Genomic DNA, 15289 nt, shown 5'->3' on the forward strand with positions numbered 1-15289 from the left:
ATGTATGATATGCAAGATATGATATGCGATGCGTATGCGTGCTCCGGAAGGAAAAATGATGAACATGGCAGTAACTTGGCAAACCAAGCATGCCACTGGAAAGATGAGATGATTTCGGTCGAAATCGATATAAAGATCACCGGAATCGGATGCACGGTTTGCAAATGGCAAGCAAAACAAGAATGACACTAATCTGCGATAAACAGCAAGATAGCACTTAAAAGGCAACAAGTAACAATGCTACAGCACCCCAACATAGCAACAAAGCACATGGCAGTAAACTACAGGAGATGCTTGACAAAAGATGAACACTGAGCTACGGCTAGTTCACAACATCTCAAGCTCAAACAAGCATGGCAAAAGTGCAAAAGATTACAGGTTCACAGACTTGGTGAAAAACTGGATATGGCAGAAATCAGCATCAGGTAGCAATGTTTAGAGCGTGAAATCAACATGCTACAGGATCTTAACATAGCAAAACAAGGCATGGTAGTGTTCTACTAAATGCACATGACAAAAGACCCTTACTGACCATAAGCCAAAAAGGACCAGAAGATATGATGGCAAGCATGTAAACATAGCAAGTTTCGTTATCAGGTTTCAGACTTAGCAGAAAACAGAGCATGGCAGAAATATTAATATGTAGGCCTCTTTGTGAGCTTGATTCACTCACTACAGAGCAATGCATGACAAACCAAGTATACCTACAGTAAGATGGCATGTTTATGAAGTTATACATGGCAAGAACAATTGCATAGCATGTATGGATCAACTACAATAAGCTTGGCAAAAATGCATATCATGTTAAGAATCTGCCAGTAATATTTTATAGCAAAAGTAGAGCAAGATTGAGTCATGCTATGGCACTCCATAATTGCAAACAATCGCAGGAATGGATCAATTACAACCATAGCTACAAAATATCCTTACTGAACATCTCCAAAATATGCATGGATCTCTCTGTAGCATCAAGTTTACATGAGAAATCACTGTCCCTGAAATCAGAAATATTACGGGGCCTACTTTGCATGCTTGTGCTAGTCACCACAGAGATCACAAAAATACATGGACTATACCACTGGAAAGATGGCATGGAATACTTCAAAGTACATGTAGAGCTCATGCTCAAAAGATGCATAGATTAAATGATACAAAAATGACAAATCTCCAAGTTCTGTCAAGAACCAGAGAATAACAGCAACTAGCCCTCTTCCAACGAACATTTGGGCATCAAGATTACCCCTAATGAACAAGGTGCAATCGAACAAAATGAAGAGCATCACGAGACGAACAATTTGACATATTACACGCGCGAATCGGAGCTACATGCACGGAGTTATCGCATCGGGAACAGGAGCACATGCGGATAAAATTTCCAGACTTAGAAGAAAAGAGGGGGGCTCGGGTCAACCTTCTCCGTTGACCCAGATCGGATCGGGGCCAGCTCGGGCACCAGCTCGCGGTGGTCGGGCGCTGCTCGCCGGCGGAGGAGGGAGCGGCGCTGGCGCGGGCAGCCGGAGGCGAGGCCGGAGGGAGGAGGCGGCGGGGCCGGCGGCGCCGGTCGCCGGAGGAGGAGAGGACGACGGGGCCGGCGGGGACCGCAGCGCGGCGGCGGCCGGCCGGCGGCGGAGGGCACCGCGGCGAGGCTCGGGCGCCGGAGGCGGCGAGGGCGGCGGAGGCGGCGAGGGCGGCGGAGTCGGCGGGCGTCGGGCGGCGGCGGTGCTCGGGCCGGCGGGCCCGCAGCGGGCTTCGCGGGCCGGCGCGGTGGAGAGGCCGGCTGGCGATGTGGCGCGCCGCGATTCGTCGGTTGCGGCGGCGGACGTGTCCGGCCGACGGCGGACGCGTCCGGTGGCGCGGATGGAAAATTTTAGGGTTTCGACTGCAGTTTCGTTTTTCGGGATGCCCACTTATAAATAGGTAGAGGGAGCTAGGAGACTCCAAATGAGGTGCGGTTTTCGCCCACACGATCGTGATCGAATGACCTAGAGCATGGAAGAGAGTTTGGTGGGTTTTGGGCTAGTTTTGAAGGGGGTTTTTGCTGGACACTCAAATGGACTTTGCGGATGCCCGGTTAACCGTTGGAGTACCAAACGACCTCCGAATGGAACGAAACTTGACCAGTAGTCTCCGGGTGGTATATTAAGATCACTTGACAAGCCTCGGTCCATTCCGAGAAGGTTTGACACACGCACATGAAAGAAAACTAGAGGGGTGCACCGGAGGAGATAGGAGCGCCGGATTGGAAAACGGACAACGGGGAAAATGCTCGGATGCATGAGACGAACACATATGCAAATGCAATACACATGATGACATGATATGAAAATGCATGACATGAAAAAATACAAAACGAAAGACAAAACCCAACCACGGAGGGAAAAACATATCACATAGCCGAAAATGGCAAGAGTCGGAGTTACAAATATGGCAAGTTACATGCGGGGTGTTACAAGTAATAAGTGATGCAACAAGTGTACAACCTCTTTGCCATAGCCGTGTCGACCTCAACATCATTGGGTTGGTCGCTGAAGCAGTTGAGGCAGAGGTGGCTGTCGGAGGTGTGGAGTAAGATCTGAGGAATCTGTAGACGGCGTCCAGGGCACTGCTCTGTTGTGATGGATCGTTCTGTCTTTGGAGCAGCTCCGGTGAGCCGTAAGACGTCAAGGCTGAAGCAGCACAACACATACATCGTCAATCTCAAGTGGGATTCTAATATAATCTCCAATAGATGATGTAAAATAGATGTAAAATTTACATCACCAAAAACCACCTGACTACAACAGATGAGGTAAAAACTGTTGACTCTGAACTTGACTGTCGAAACTAAAATTTACTATGGAATCTGAATGTTACTGTTGAAACTGAACGCAATGGTAGCAGAGAGGCACTTGACATGTAGTTTAGGGAGGGCCCGCAGTTCATCTTCAACCTGCACCCCCCTGAGCCGCCAGCCACCACTGGCCGAACCGCCGGCCCCAGCGCCGCCTCGCCGCCCCGAAACAACTCCCCTCCGCCAGTCCGCAGCCGCCCCGGCCAGCCCTATAGGCCCCCGCCCCCACCCTGAACCCTAAGATAGATAGTGGGGTACCTCTCCGGTGAGCCCCCGTCCCCGCTGCGGGTGGTTCTTCCTTAACTCCGGCGAGCCCCCCAACCCCCTGAAAATCGACTGACCCAAAAATTGATTCAGTCGACTGAAGTGTAGCTAAATCGGAGCAGAGCAGCAGCACAAGCAAGGGGGAGAGCAGCAGCAGCAGCGCGAGCGAGCGAGCGAGAGCCGGAGCAGCAGCAGCTGGGTGAGCGAGCGATCGAGCGAGAGCCGGAGCAGCAGCAGCAGATCCGGCTACTATGGACGCCACCGCCGAAGGGGCCTCGCACTGAGGGAGAGCCGCTATGGAGATGTCGCCCGTGGCGCCGGCTTCAAGGTAGCCGCTCCATGAGGGTGCGGGATGGAGCACCGTCGGTGCCGGGAGGTCGAGCTAAGGAGAAGGTGCGATGCGATGAGTGTACAACCTCTTTGGTGGCGCCGAGTAGGCCTCGGCTTCGTCCGAGGAGTCGGTGAGGATGCTGCGGTTCTGGTGGAGCAGGTTAAGGCGGCGCTGTGGGGATGGAGCAGCCGCAATAGACGAGGCGATTGTCGGAGCAGCTCCTTGGAGGTGGAGGACGGGGCGGCTGAACCGGCGGGATGACGAGATGGACGACAGATCCTCATCCGGGAAGGTGGACGAGGGACGTCGAGGTGTTGCGGTGGACGACGTCGTCGGGGAAGAGGCTCCGGCTGGGCAGCGGTGAGGTGGCGGACGGAGGAGGGTGGGGTTTCGCGGCTGGAGCGAAGAGGTTATCGCGGCCTGGGATTTCGAATGGCAAAAGGAGGCGATGGGAGGGGTGAACCGTGACTTAGGGACGCGCTTGTCCAAAATGTAGGGTGTGTTACAAAAGTACCCCCCACCGATTTGAACTAGCGGCCCTTTCGGCTCAGGGTTAGAAGGGGGATTTCACGTGTCAGGATTTGGCAGCTGGAGGGAGTTTTCACGCGCATTGTAATTTCGGGATAGCAAGGCACGGGTTGTGAAGGCGCCAGATTTGGGAGCACGATATCTGAATTTTCGGGATATAACAAGGCGCGGGTTGAATTTTAGGGACAAGCCTAACATGTAATATTGTACTTGTACGTACCAAATCATTTCGCACTTCCCTCAACCAAAAAGAAAACGAAAAAATAAAACTATTCACACCACACAAAGAGAGAGTCTTGCCCCGTTTTACTATAAAAATGCTATTCAAAGCTACTCCCTCCTTCCATCTATATAGGGCCTAATGCGTTTTTTGATGCTAGCTTTGACCAAATATTAGAGCAATAATATATGACATGCAACTTACACAAAGCACACTGTTAAATTCGTCTGTGAAAGGTTCTTTCAATGATATAATTTTCACATTGTGCATGTCATGTACTATTAATCTTGTCAATAGTCAAAGGCGGTCTTAAAAAATGCATTATGCCTATATAGATGGAAGGAGGGAGTATGAATCCATGTTATGTCCAATTAAATTTTTTCGCTTGCTGTATAATGCATGTAACCTACTCATACCAACATTTTAGTGCATTCCAAATGTCTATACTACCACTGCAATTCGAGCTGAATTTGAATTCGTTTCTCCATTTCAATAAGAATCTACAATCATGATTGTTGCCAACTTCAACCATCATTCGTGTATTACCTTAATAACACACCACATGATTACTATAGAGATAGATATGAACTATGTGTACTACATGAACTCGAATTCTATTTTTTGAATACACTTGATGTTGATTCCAAATAATAGTACATTTGATGTACTAACTATATATTCATAATCTAAACCATGTTCCATAAATGTACACCGTGTTTATCACACATAGTATAGTGCCCCACCCCCTACATTATGACAAGTATTTAGACCTGAGCTGCAAAAGCTACACATTAGCCCAAATTATGATCAATGTTCTATATATTATACGTAGTACTAGCAAGACCATGTGTTCCACAGAACATCAACATGATCAAGGGGAGGCCTAATTTGCAAATATGGAGAGGGGTGTGGGTATCTTTTTTCAAAATTGCCATAGTTTCCTTCCTATCCGTTAGATATAAATCGGACGGCCTATATTGCAGGATGGCAGGCACACCATCATCAACAACTCTGTTTTTTATAAGAGTAGAGATAAAATATATTATATGTAGTATAACATGTTCATAACCACACCATGTGTATCACTGTTATATATATTCACACATGCGTCGGTTTAAAACACTATGATAAATTCTTCAAATATCCGAATTCGCTTTTTATAATGAAGTATGATCTCTATCCATCTTTTACACCCACACAATCCTTTTATCTTTGTAGCTAGCTAGCGCTAACTTTCTCTCGTGCATGCACACGCCCGCATCCCTCTCACCCTCCCTCAGCATTCTCTAGCTCCATCGCACAAATTCGTCTTTTCACTTTAGGTCGTTCACCCACGGTGTGTGTAGGCCCCCCAGCTCCTTCTTTACGGCACACATCGATCGATATGCCTCTCTAGCCAGGTGTGCCTAGCACAAAACACAAGCTTCCCCTCTTCTCTTATCACCGTCCATGCCTAACTCCCACCACTCTTTTCATCGATCTCGTACTCGCACACTCCTCCCCCTCGATATAGTATGACTCTCGCACCACCTCCTAGATGCATCCCTCTCTCTCTATCCTTCTCCCCGTGCCTCATTTGCTTCTAACACACACATGCATGTATACCGATCGATCTCCCAACATATACCTAGGTCGACTTTAACTATTCCCCCCCATCGATCGACGTACCTCAAAAGTTATGTCTCTCCTTTCTCTGACAAAGGACGATTGATCTTCCTATGTAGTTATGTCTGCTTACCACAGCCATATCGCCCCCCTCATCATTCGTGCATGCCTCCTGACCCGTCTCTCACACGCACGTGCACAGACAGGCAGCCATCCCCTCTCTTATTGATATTGCATGCGTGCCCTCCGGTTGTCTAGCAAGCCTATCCCACCATTTGTTAGAAGCAACTCCACTACCACCCCCTCCAACACTCTAGCTCTGTCTCTCTCCCTACCTTATTCCTCTCCTACACATATGCATGGATGCCGATCGATCTCCCTTAATACATGAGGTAGATCGATCTCCCTTAATACATGAGGTAGGCCTCTCTCCTCCTCCACACATATACCAGCCATTGTACCTCTATAGTTAATTAGGCCTCCCTCCCCCCACCACACACCGGTAGTCGAGCCCTGTAGGTAGGTATCCATCCCACAGAGACAAACTGCACCTGTCCCCTCTCATGTTCCAGTAGGCCAGCCACTCTATATCTTTGACGTGGGCACACACAAATTCGATGGCACTCTTTATCGATCGCGCGCGCACACACACACACACGTCATCCCTCTCTTCGATTCTATGGACACCTCAAGCCGATGATACCTCCACTCTCTTCTCGTGGATCGCCCCCTCTATATATATGATATATCCAGGACTCTATTTCACACACATTGCATATGTTACATTTTTTGATTGACCCCACCCCCCCAAAAAACTCTCACAAACCCACACACTATATCTCTCTATGTTTGTATCTCTCACACAACCCCACGTAGGTGGTGTACGTATACAAGAAGAGAATAGGTGCACCGTGCACGTACTCACACTTCGTGCCCAGCCACACCCGCGCGGGTACACGGTGGAGCTCATTTCTGTATGAAATGGCAGCCCACGTGCTAATTTGAACGCGTGTAGCGGTTGTTTACCTACAAAGGTCGTGTACCACGCGTGCACGAAACAAAGTTCAACTTGATGCATTGGCGCATTATTTTTAAATAAAGTTATATCGCTCAATGGCACGTACACAAAATATAAAACAATTTTTATGGAGAAAAAGGTAGTCCGCTCCACTATATACAATGGAGCCTGCCTGCCTGGTTTGTCTCTCTTCAGAGTATCTCACACAAGGCTGCGGTGGCCTCTCTCTCTCTCACCGTTGGTCACTGATCCGGCCGCATCCCGTCCGCCGACGGAAAGGGAGGACATGCATCGTTTCTCCATTCGACGGCGCCGAGGCAGCACGTCCCGATCTGCGGTACACGCCATTCTCTTTGACCAAGCTCCGGCGTGGTAGGGCCTACGCCACCTGCTCGCTGCCGCAGTATGGGCAGATTCCGCCCGCCGCCGCTCACCTAGTTACATCCCGACGACCTTCAGGTATCCCCTCCGGCCTTGCTCTACTGCCCGTCTTCCCACGTCGCTGCATGTGGATCTTCCATAGTTCTTTGCCCAAAACGTAGCTCGTCCGGCGTACTTTCCATATTGCAATCTCGTCCTCACACCGTTTTAGACAAACACAACCGTGTTGTTATCTTCCCTTAGGACAAGGAATATGCTTCTTTTTTGTCGTCGCATGTGTCATCAACTGTTATTGGCCAGTAATTGTTTCCTTTCTACCTCTTTTTTGCAAACAGGGCTATCCATTTCACCTCGTTGCTATTGCGACCTTTTGGTGAACTGCACAAATCACTTTTTTCTTAAGAGTGTTTTGTGCAGTTCTACCAAAATGTCACACAGGCAACGTCTCTACATTTCAGTGCGACTGCACAAAGGGAGATTGGTTTTGCTCTATCCTCCTCATCCAACTCCGAGCCTAATCTTCTCCAACTAGTTAGTCTTAAGAGAGACTGCAAAGGTGACCGGCTTCTATTTGTGTGTTTATTGTTTCATCAGCAGTCCTCTATTATCGTAATCACACTTAATATCTTTGGAACAGGGACGCTCAGCTCTATTTTAGTGGAATTGCACAAAATGATCGGAATGTTGCATGCTCCAGACAGCTACTTTTTTCCCCAACATGCCTTGTTGATTTAGACAGAGCTGGGGGGACGTTGCTGCCAATGAAAGCATGGATCAATTTTAATTTAACACCTTCTCACAACTTTTTCTTCAGTTGTGATGTAAATATTAGCTCTGATTAGCAAGGAAGTTAGTTTTTTATTGTTTCCAAAAGAGCATCGATGGCAAGATACACGAAACAAACGCTGAAAGCTCACACCATTGTACAATTTCATGTCGCTGGGAAATTATTTGTATAGTACGTCAATTATGTAAACAAATGCTGGAAGCTTGATAGCATTGCGAGAAGCCTCTTCGGCATCCGGGTCCATGTGCCATGCACAAAATTATACTCCTTCGTTCCTAAATATTTTTCTTTTTACAAATTTTAAATGGGCATATTTTAGAGTGTAGATTCACTCATTTTGCTTCGTATGTGTACTCCCTCCATTCCTAAATATTTGTCTTTCTAGAGATTTCAACAAGTGACTACATACGGAGTAAAATGAGTGAATTTACACTCTAAAATATGTCTATATACATCCGTATGTAGTAGTCCATTTGAATCTCTAAAAAGACAAATATTTGAGTAGTCACTCGTTGAAATCTCTAGAAAGACAAATACTCTGGAGTATATTTAAGAACCGGGGGGGGGGGGGGTAGTGCACAGCCGCATGGGAGACTCAGACCAGTCGTTGCGCCGCATTAATAGTGAGTAATGAGTAGTCAAATCATAAGCCCCACCTTTCCCATTGTAAGTTGCTCGGAAGAAGCAACCATCAATACGCTCTTCTTTGAATCCGCTTATACTACTCCATCCGTCACTGTTTATAGAGCGCGCTTCAGAAAAAGAGAAAATCTCTGGGACCAAGGCGACTAGCGATCGGCGTGAAAAATAGCATTGGTAGTTATAGCACAGCATCTATTACTAGAGGAAATAATGCGTACACACATGCATGCAGTGCTTCCACCACGGGTACACACATGCATGCACTTACTCCACTCCGTAGTACTACATCGAGAGAAAATTGTGGACTTGATTTGCGGTTACCATGCCCTAATTAATTGAGCATTAAACCAAACGCGTCTAAAGTCTCTCTGGTGGTGGAAATGCATTGAGAGAAATGCATCATAATGAAGCGCGCCCTGTAAACTGTGACGGAGGGAGTAGTAGTATGAAGGTGCAAAACCAAGTACGCGTATGGCCAGTCGGTTAACGCACCTCCTCTTGGCATATCACTGACATGTGGGACCGGAGTGTGAGCAAACCGATCTCAATTGACAGCAAAATGGCCAACCCGCCGTTCCTGGAGAGAGACGAGGAGCGAGAACACACAGACGGGCTCGCACGGAGGCCAAGATATATTCGAGCATGGTTAATCGATATCATCATTACACGTTGGGCTGCCGTTTTCCGCCCTTCTCTGGAATAAGTGTGTACTTTATCAGAGATTAAAAAAAGAGTATAGAGGCTCCACCATGCGGTTCTAGTAGTAGTACTACTCGTACTACTAAACCTTGCGCTTGGCTCTTCGCCTCTTCGTGAAGTCAAACAATGATGGTACTCCGCATGTTCGGTACTACAGTGTATGCCTTTGGCAATCTGACACCGAATGAACTGATGCATGTCCACCGCCTGGGCGAGGGTACGTTGCATTAGTCAAAAGGCATAAGCGAGCTTCACCTTGTCCTGCAAGCTTCTCCTCGTTCTGCGAGTTGACGGGACACACCAACAAGTAGTGCTAGTCCATACTCCCTCCTTTCCAGTTAATATGGCTTAATCTTTTTTGCGGGTAAATGAGAGAGCTTTATTCATATATAAGCATTCTTAGGACGATCAGCCAAGACACTGGTCACTAGGAAGCGAGGTACCCCGCAAAAAAAGATGTAGGAAGCGAGGTGTTTCATCAAGCCAGCTCTCGGCCACATTCAAAGTGCAGCAAGCACGGTTCGCACAAAGATGCGTTGCAAGGTTTGCTGACCTGTTTACATGCTGAATTACAAAAAAAGAGGAAATATTACCGAGCCCTCCTATTTGTAACAGGATATGAGCCAGAATTAAGCGAGAATTGTGGCGAGTGTTGCATGCAATCAACTTCCGTTATCACATGCGAGAACCCTCGAAGAGAACCAAATGTGTTGAAGATTTCTTTATCACATTTTAAAAATATAATAAGAGTGCAGACGCTCCTCCATCCGGTTCCTAGTACTAGTATAGTACATACCTCTATAGACTATAGTAGTAGTACAGTGTATGCTTCTGGCTGTTCGCCTCTTCGGGAAGTGGAACAATAATAGTACTAGTATAGTGTATGCTTCTGGCAATCTGACACCGAATTAACTGTTGCATTTCCACCGCCTGAGCGAAGGAGAGCTTGCATTAGTCAAAAGTTTCTCCTTGTCCTGCGAGCCACCGCGCTCAAGCTTCTCCCGTCCTGCAAGCTTCTCCTCGTTCGGCAAGTTGACGGGACACAGCAAAGTAATGCTAGTCCATACTGGCTCCTCTCCGGTTAATATGGCTTAATTTCAAACGAGATAAATACACCATCTGTCACTGTATATTTGTAAAAATATGGTTAGTGGACTTCATAATACGTTCATTGCGCTCAATATATACATTTTCCGGTGTTTATACGGTCACTAGCTCACCCTGGCTGAGTATGTGTGTGCATGCACGTGTAGGTTGAGCACTTGAGCGTGACCGTGTGTGTTCCGTCGTGTGCTCGGACATGGATGCATTAGGGCGTCGCGCGCGTTTTGCGTCCATGTGTACGTGCGACTGTTGCATACACGTAGGGGGAGTACGTGTAGGGGCCACTAAAGGAGCAGTCAAATCACACAGTAAGTTAGTCGGAAGAAGCAACCATCATTTCACTCTTCAATGACTCGTATGCAGTATAAAATGGTTGATATGGAGAGAAAAAGAAAATAACTATATATACACTAGAAGGAGCCTAAGCTACAAGCCTGCTTGCTTGGGTTGCTCTCTTCACAAGCATAGAACGACGGTGGCCACACCGCTAGTCACATATCCGGCCTGATCCCGCAGCCGAGGGAAGGGAACAATGTTCTGCGTAGACATGGTCGACATCAGCGAGGGAGAAAACCCACAGTCGGTGCGTCCCAATCGGGGGCAGGGGCGAATCCAGAACAAAAATGTCCCGGTGTTCACATGCACATTATATATACAAGGATCGACACCAAGCAATAGTATGTACTCTATTCCTTCATATAAGGTGTATTTTTTTCTAAAGTCAAACGAGTGCATATTTGTCCGAGTTTTTAGAAAAATATATCAATATCCACAATATGAAATTTATATCATTTGATTCCTTCAAGAAATATAGTTTCATATTTTATCTATTATGTTTTGTAGATGTTGCTATTTTATTATATAATCTTGGTCAAACATTCAAATGGTTGATTTGCACGGAAATCAATACACCTTATATTTTGAAAAGGAAAATAACACAACCAACAACACAAATTATATGGCAGTGAGATTTCTTACCAAAATGAACTGGTTCATGTGATGGGCTAGCTATATCATCTTGTGTCGAGGACTTCATTTTTTAAAGAAACCTTTCCATAAATTCTCCTGTTAATAATTATCATTGTGTTAGCAAAAATGTATGAGTTACATTATTTGTGTTTGCATATGCAAGAATAGAAACAATAAACAAAATATATGTTTTTGGTGAGAAATAAATATAACATATTGATTGAACAATACGATTAGGGAGTTAAACTTACTAAACATTCTGCTTTGCCATTCTCGCTGAAATAATCCTCCCCTGGTTAGATGTGAATCGCAGCGACTTATTCTCAATTATAATAACTTCAAATTTTAAAACCCTAGCCAAACAATTAAAAACCCGAAATATAAAAAATTAAAATTCCTACACACAGTTGAGATTTCAGATTTGGGAGAGATCGGCAATTTCCAAGTGCGGAGTTGAGACGTACCTCAAATTTCCAACAGTCTCTCAGTGGGCAAGGGTAGAGGCGGCCGGCTAGCGATGCTTGAACGCTTCAATGGACAACCAGGACGAACCAGTGACTGGGCGCCGGTGATTGGCAGCACGGCGGCGGAGAAGGGCCGAGGGCGGAGAAGCCGAGCGGACGAGCAACAAAATAGGCGCACGTACAGGCGTATTGGGGATCAATTAATTAGATCGATAGCTTTTTCTCAACAGGCGCACGTACAGGGATCGATTAATCGATCGGTCCGGAGTGGGCATTTACCTAGATGGGCTGCTATGCATGGCTTGTGTTCGTGTCTATTGGTGGGCTGGCCGGTGTCCAGGTCAAAAAGTTACGGTGTCCAGCCCAAAAGACTGTACCATGTACAAGGTAAACACAAGATTTACCCGGTGCCAATGACACCGGAAGAGATAACGTGCCTTCGCCCCTGATCGGGGGTCACCGCGGTATGGGCCGATGCCGCGTCCCAACTGCCCTTCTAGCTACAACCCAACGTCCCAGGTAGTCCATCTTCCTTTTGGAGCCGCCTTGCTCCACTGCCGCAGCTCCCCACGTAGCTCCATCTCCATGTCGATCTTTCTCTACTTCTACCGGCTTCTACTATTATTCTAATCACACTTCTTCAATATCTTTGCCATCAGGGATGCTCAGCTCGATTTTAGTGGAACTGCACAAAAGCATCGTATGATCCGAGGGTCCAGCCGTCTTTCCTTCGATAGGTTCTACCTGGCCAGGAAATTAAATCCTGTTTAGGGTTTAAGTCGTAGTGACCCCATCAGTAGTTTTTCTTTCGTACACGCTCTCACAACTTTTGTCTTTAGTTGTGAAGTAAATATTGGCTATGATCTGTGAATCATTGAGATGCATCAACATGCGTGTTAGTTTTCCTTTGTATTTGATGGAATGTTGTAACGGGGCAACCTTGGAGTAGGAATGAAAATGGAGTGGAAAGTTTCCGTTTTTCCGGAGAAAAAATGGAAACGGAGAGAAACCAACGTTTCGTTTCGTTGGATCGCGCCATCGAGCAAAACCAACGTTTAAATCACGTCTGTCGCATTCGTGTCTCACCCTCCTCCACGGCTCGACCCCACACGGTCGCTCGGCATGCCACTCACCGCAAACCGAGTATATGATAACTTTCCCGCCTGCTTGTCGATGGATCGCGCCATGGAGTACTAGTACTACTGGAAGAGATTGACGAGTTGGGGGAGGACAGCTAGCTGTAGCACAGACTCCCAAGAACTTTTTACAGCATGTTGTGGCCGGCTATTGCGACCTTTGAATGCGGAGCAGTCGCGTGCACCAGGAAGCAGCGCGGGCGACGTTCTCTCGGCCGGCGCGCCGCTTCAATGCCGACGCCAGTGAGAGGTCGTGTCCGCTCTAGCCGGGCATGAATGCGGCATTGACCGTTTCAGGCGGGAAGCACGCGCAGGTGATGAAGAGGGTTCGGGTTGGTCAGGAGCGGCCGTGGCAGCGGTCCGGACGCCTGCAAACAAGAGATGATGTATGTTAATATTGCCGCATATACAATTAACAACGTAAATAATGTGCCAGTTGGACAAATATGATTGGAGATGGAGATGGAAATGGAATTTTACGTAAACACGGATATGCATGTCTATGTCTATGTGTGTGCGCGCGACGACTCTCGCGACCTGGAAGCGGGGGCGTGTTTTTGATCGAGTTTTCTTTCTTGGTACGTTAAAAAATTGTCCGCCAGTTTTCGTTTCTTTTTTTCGGGAACGCGCGTATTCTATTTAAAACCACTGCTATGGAGAGATTGTTTTACTCCATTATAGCCTCTTGTTTGATAGAGTTTCTCGCGTCTTGCTCTCTCACCCTCTCCATATCAAAACAAGATGACAGTGTCCACACTATCTCTCTCCTCACTGGTGGTCACAGATCCGGCCGAATCCTGTCCGCTGCAGGAGGTGAGGAGGTGCAGCGTTGACATTATCGTCGTCGGGATGGAGGAAGCCGATGCGCACCGTCCTCTCGGAGCCGGCGCTAGCGCGGACGAAGGTCCTCTGCGCCCTTGTTCGCTGCCGTCGTGTGGTCAGATCCCGCCCGCCCGCCTAAGCGACATCTCGCCCACCTGAGGTATAACTTCTTGTACTGGTCCAGCTCCCCAGGTTGCTGCATGCGGGTTTTCTTCTATGCGACTACTCCCCAGCTCCCCATGTATAGTAGCTAGGGTTCGTCGGCTGGTCAAACATCACCTACTATTATAGAGGAAATGCCACTCGAAAAGTTGTCCTGATTTATGCCTCGGTGGAGGTATACTTGTTGTTTTGACAAAAAGTACATGGTGGTTGTGCGGTCATTGTCCATATGCTCCTATTGCTGCTGCTAATCTAATACTATCACTGGTTAAATGAAGAAATGCTTTTTTTCTCGGGTATCCTGGTTTAGTTCCCATCAAGATAATCATGATGCTTCTGTTTGTTGGTGTACTTTTCATAATTCTTATTGATAATTAAGATGTCATTGTTAGTCTTGTAAAACAAAGTAACAACACTATATCCCTTTTTTATATTTTTGGAAACAGCGATGCGTATCTCCATACCCGGGCATGTCTTCCTCAATTTTAGTGGAACTGCACAAAATTGGATGGCCATTGTTGTTCCGCCTCACTGTCCTCTGCCACGTGGTTCTTCCTTCCTCGAGCTTGACTACTGAGAAGAAACAGACCACAGTGAGGATTTGTTGAACTTCATAGGTGCCTCACCCAAACTTGATGCCAAATGGATGATGCATCACCACGATGACCTATCGATGCTCATGGTTGCGCCTCATGGTTGCTTCGGCTGGTGAAGCTGATCGATTTTCAATGAAAACAAGCTGTCTTCCATCAGTGCTCTTTGCTTGTTACCGGCAAAGATGATATCCTTCGTCAGTTCACCTTGGTTGCGTTGGAGACGCAGTCGTCTTTCACGTTGGTGCAATTTTATCACACAATTGGCTATGAACCAAATGTTTCCTCGAAGAAGGATCGACGTTGGTACTAAGAGCATAAGTTTTGTATTGATTTCTAAGACTTCTCAGAACTTTGTCTCCAGCTCCTCTGTAATTTTATTTGTCCAGCTATTAACTTTGATTAAAAAAATGGTGTGGACTAAAAACCCGGATGGACGTAGTAGCCCTCCATTTTTATTTACTCCGCATATTAGATTTGACTGAAGTCAAACTTTGTAAAGTTTGACCAAGTTTAGGCCGAACACAGCAAACCATAATTATTAGAGAGGGCAAACTGTACATACTCTCAAACCTTTCCAATAATTGAAATTAAAATTCTTTATTTGTACACACTCTCACATGTTTCCGATAATTTGGCGCATGTGTGGTTGTTCACTTAAGGGAGGGTAGTGTACCACACGTGAAGGACAGGAAGTGCGACCAGGACGCGTGGATCGTTAGTTCATCGGAAGT

Source organism: Aegilops tauschii, chromosome 7 (genome assembly GCF_002575655.3).
Source record: "Aegilops tauschii subsp. strangulata cultivar AL8/78 chromosome 7, Aet v6.0, whole genome shotgun sequence".
Lineage (NCBI taxonomy): Eukaryota > Viridiplantae > Streptophyta > Magnoliopsida > Poales > Poaceae > Aegilops > Aegilops tauschii.